At 49.3% G+C, this 5,329-nt stretch overlaps 1 non-coding gene across 1 annotated transcript; it reads right to left on the minus strand.

Annotated features, from left to right (window-relative positions):
- Positions 1 to 621: 621 nt before the first annotated feature.
- On the minus strand, positions 622 to 779 carry LOC125773641 (5.8S ribosomal RNA). Its single transcript, XR_007420268.1, has one exon. It is a non-coding gene; the product is annotated as a 5.8S ribosomal RNA (ribosomal RNA).
- Positions 780 to 5,329: the final 4,550 nt, after the last annotated feature.

The following is a 5,329-nucleotide window of genomic DNA, read 5'->3' on the forward strand; positions in this document are numbered from 1 at the left end:
ACGGATTGGGCAATTTACGGTCATTTTTGAATCAACGATGGCCCCCCCGAGCACGTTGTCCGAATATCACTCCAATAAGGACAACGAGTTCCGCTCGGCATCGTTTTGATTCGATCTCTCAACAACAACTCTCGGTCGACTTGGTCGACTTGGACCCACGATGTCTCCCCCCGAGCATGTCGAGCCAACTGCACCACTATTGTATTGGACAACATGTTCCCCTCGGGCATCGATGGGTTAATCATGCACCACTATTATAAAACCCTTTGACGTTTTCCCCCAAGCACGTTGATCCAGTATTACGACGGATACGGTCAACGAATTCTTGGACATCAAAGAGGTTTTCGATTGAATTTCCCCATGTTTCACAACGTACTCTTAGCGGTATCCTACGATACGTCTCACTCTATTTGTGTGTGTGCGCGTTTACGTGCGTGCGATTTATGCGGTTCACCCCTTTACTTTCAGCGCCCTGCGGTCCCAACAAAGGTCCCGAGCACGCCATTATGCACAGTGTGGAAGCGTGTTTCCCCCACGACACTAGACGGGCTGCTCGCCATAGTGTTCTATTGTGGCACGCTCCACCCTGAAGTTTGGTTTGTTGTATATCAAGGAATTGATAGGCACTCAAGAATGTGTGCATCGGCCGGGTTTAATCGTCCGACGCGCAATATGCGTTCAACTTATCGGTGTTCATGTGTCCTGCAGTTCACATTGTGACGCGCATTTAGCTGCGGTCTTCATCGATCCATGAGCCGAGTGATCCCCTGCCTAGGGTTTTATAGTAAGGTTCCCAATGTAACACAATCCCGGTGGTACGTCCAAAGACTAACTTTCTGACTAAGTTGTCTTTATTACCCAATAGTCCCAGGCCTTGTGACTTGTGGCTCATGTCTACGCCCATGGCCACCATTCGCTAAGATAGTTTTGAAGTCACTTTGAAGGCCCAGGAACAACTCTCTTAGCACATCGGTTAACCTGGCGCCGCAGTCAACTCATGTGCTTGGATCGGATCGAGCTATTGAGTATTGGGCCTGCATACTCGCTCATCCGTATCCTTTGCGTACCGCCCCATGGCCCTTGTATGTCTGCACCACAGTTCCTGTTCGTTCCGTGCCTATGGCCGGATACGTATTGCACATCGGTTAACCTGACGCCGCAGTCAACTCATGTGCTTGGATCGGATCGAGCTATTGAGTATTGGGCCTGCATACTCGCTCATCCGTATCCTTTGCGTACCGCCCCATGGCCCTTGTATGTCTGCACCACAGTTCCTGTTCGTTCCGTGCCTATGGCCGGATACGTATTGCACATCGGTATACCTGTCGCTACTCAGGCAACTCGTGTGCGTGGATTGGATCGAGAACATGGTGTGTGCCCCATGTTATAATTGATAGTCCATATCCACTTTATAGGTTAAAGTCATAAGTTGTGATTGCACAACCATTCTTCATAAGAGTTTAATCACTCTTCAACTAACTTTCGTTCTGGTGTCTTGGTATCAAATCGCGTAAGACACAAGATTCTACTGGCCAAATAGAATCTAGCACATTGGTTAACCTGGCGCCGCAGTCAACTCATGTGCTTGGATCGGATCGAGCTATTGAGTATTGGGCCTGCATACTCGCTCATCCGTATCCTTTGCGTACCGCCCCATGGCCCCGTCCTTAGAGTTAATGACTAGTAGGCTTAACTCTTTGTATGTCTGCACCACAGTTCCCGTTCGTTCCGTGCCGTGGCCGGATACGTATTGCACATCGGTATACCTGTCGCTACTCAGGCAACTCGTGTGCGTGGATTGGATCGAGCTCATGGGGTGTGTAGAGATTCCATGTTATAATTGCAAGTCCATATCCACTTTATAGGTTAAAGTCATAAGTTGTGATTGCACAACCATACTTCATAAGAGTTTAATAACTCTTCAACTAACTTTCGTTCTGGTGTCTTGGTATCAAATCGCATAAGACACAAGATTCTACTGGCCAAATAGAATCTAGCACATTGGTTAACCTGGCGCCGCAGTCAACTCATGTGCTTGGATCGGATCGAGCTATTGAGTATTGGGCCTGCATACTCGCTCATCCGTATCCTTTGCGTACCGCCCCATGGCCCCGTCCTTAGAGTTAATGACTAATAGGCTTAACTCTTTGTATGTCTGCACCACAGTTCCTGTTCGTTCCGTGCCGTGGCCGGATACGTATTGCACAACAGTAGATACCATCACCTGACGTATCTAACACACCACTATTGTAACTCGTCGTCGAAGGACCTTTCAAGTGCCTGATGGCCAGGGGAGCTCTTACACGGCACGGAGACACAGTGATGCTCGCCCATCACAGTGTACAACGATCGAGTTTGCTTAAGTGTCTGGGTACCTACACACCAGACACAATGCAATGGCCACGGATCCACACAAGGCACATCACATGCAGAAAGCTTCACCAGATTATGACACATACCACACTCTTGTAACTCGTCGTCGAAGGGGCGTTCAAAGTGCCTTACGGCTAGGGGAGATCTAGCACGGCACGGAGACACAGTGATGGTTGCCCATCAAAGTGTACAACGATCGAGTTTGCTTTCCGCGCAAGCGTTCTAAGTGTCTGGGTACCTACACACCAGACACAATGCAATGGCCACGGATCCACACAAGGCACATCACATGCAGAAAGCTTCACCAGATTCTGACACATACCACACTCTTGTAACTCGTCGTCGAAGGGGCGTTCAAAGTGCCTTACGGCTAGGGGGGATCTAGCACGGCACGGAGACACAGTGATGGTCACCCATCAAAGTGTACAACGATCGAGTTTGCTTTCCGCGCAAGCGTTCTAAGTGTCTGGGTATCTAAGCACCAGACACAATGCAATGGCCACGGATCCACACAAGGCACATCACATGCAGAAAGCTTCACCAGATTCTGACACATACCACACACATGCAACTCGTCGTCGAAGGGGCGTTCAAGTGCCTTACGGCTAGGGGAGATCTAGCTCGGCACGGAGACACAGTGATGGTCACCCATCAAAGTGTACAACGAACGAGTTGGCTTTCAACAAATTCTGACACATAGCAAGCGAGCGACCGAGCTACACCGAAGGCAGCCCATGGTTGGTCACTCGCGGACGATCATCAGTAATGATCCTTCCGCAGGTTCACCTACGGAAACCTTGTTACGACTTTTACTTCCTCTAAATCATCAAGTTCGGTCAACTTCAGCCATGCCAGCTGCAGCTCACGAAGGAACCGCGGAAGGTAAGCCTCCAGAAACCTCACTAAATAATCCATCGGTAGTAGCGACGGGCGGTGTGTACAAAGGGCAGGGACGTAATCAGCACTAGCTAATGACTAGTGCTTACTAGAAATTCCAGGTTCATGGGGACCGTTGCAGTCCCCAATCCCGACTAGATGGGCATTTTAGTGATTTCCCGTTCCTCTCGGAATGGGGGCGCCTATTGGCGAGAACACGCTGCGACCCACATTGTAGCACGCGTGCAGCCCAGAACATCTAAGGGCATCACGGACCTGTTATCGCTCATTCTCAGCTTGCTAAACACAAGTTGTCCCGCTAAGCAGGGCAAACGTAGCCGACGACCGCCCGTGAAGGCGCCGCCCGGCTGTAACGTCAGGTGCGCCCGGAGGCGCACTGCTGACAGCGTTCTAGTTAGCATGTTTGAGTCACGTTCGTTATCGGAATTAACCAGACAAATCATTCCACGAACTAAGAACGGCCATGCACCACTACCCTTAAATTTGAGAAAGAGCTATCAATCTGTCTTACCTCGATAAGTTTGGACCTGGTAAATTTTCCCGTGTTGAGTCAAATTAAGCCGCAAGCTCCACTTCTTGTGGTGCCCTTCCGTCAATTCCTTTAAGTTTCAACTTTGCAACCATACTTCCCCCGGAACCCGATTTTGGTTTCCCGGAAGCGACTGAGAGCACCGAATAGGGGTAGCGTCTCCCAATTGCTAATTGGCATCGTTTACGGTTAGAACTAGGGCGGTATCTAATCGCCTTCGATCCTCTAACTTTCGTTCTTGATTAAAGAAAGCATCCATGGCAAACGCTTTCGCTTCAGTTGGTCCTACGACGGTCTACGAATTTCACCTCTCGCGCCGTAATACCAATGCCCCCAACTACTTCTGTTAATCATTACCTCTAGGTTTCTGACAAACCAACGAAATCGTATAAACCGAGGTCATATTCCATTATTCCATGCAAGATTATTCTCGGCCAACGCCAACCCCACGGGGGGGCCGGACGCTTTGTCTTAGCCTGCTTTGAGCACTCTAATTTGTTCAAGGTAAATGTGAGTATCTTGAGCACCATGAGGAGCCCGTGCCGGAGTTAACCGGTAGCACGGTACTCGTTCACAGAGTAACGCCCAAGTACACCATTGTGAGTCGCAGCCGTGAGCGCGCGCACGAACGGCCCCGGCGTGTAACCGGGCGCCCGTGGCGGTCACGTGTCTGGACGGGCAATCAACTTCGAACGTTTTAACCGCAACAACTTTAATATACGCTAGTGGAGCTGGAATTACCGCGGCTGCTGGCACCAGACTTGCCCTCCACTTGATCCTTGTTGAAGGATTTATACTCAACTCATTCCAATTATGGACCATCGTTAGAGAGGTCCATATTGTTATTTCTCGTCACTACCTCCCCGTACTGGGATTGGGTAATTTACGCGCCTGCTGCCTTCCTTGGATGTGGTAGCCATTTCTCAGGCTCCCTCTCCGGAATCGAACCCTGATTCCCCGTTACCCGTCGCAACCATGGTAGTCCTCTACACTACCATCAATAGTTGATAGGGCAGACATTTGAAAGATCTGTCGTCAGTCGACAAGCGACCATACGATCTGCGTCCTTATCCAGACTTCAACTCAAGCCGCCCGGAGGCGATTGGTTTAACTAATAAGTGCACCAGTTCAGCTACCCGCGAGGGCAACAGTCCCGGCATGTTGCATGTATTAGCTCTGGATTTTCCACAGTTATCCAAGTAACTAGTGGTAGGATGATCTTGTGAATTATAGCTGTTATACTGAGCCTTATGCGGTTTCACATTCATTTATGTTTGTACTTAGACATGCATGGCTTAACCTTTGAGACAAGCGTATATTACTGGTAGGATCAACCAGAATTCGTTCCACTACAGACACACACTCGCTTAGTGGGAAATAAATTTCCACACAACTCTCTCTCTCTAGAACCATATGGAATGGCTCTTTGGTGTTGGGTAAGGCACCAATTTGTTGGGGTGTAACGGTCACCACCAACTTTAAGTTTGTTAGGGCACAACGGAAACCACTAACTAAACTTTAGGAAACTAA

The sequence above is a fragment of the Anopheles funestus genome (assembly GCF_943734845.2).
Source record: "Anopheles funestus chromosome X unlocalized genomic scaffold, idAnoFuneDA-416_04 X_unloc_44, whole genome shotgun sequence".
NCBI classification, from domain to species: domain Eukaryota; kingdom Metazoa; phylum Arthropoda; class Insecta; order Diptera; family Culicidae; genus Anopheles; species Anopheles funestus.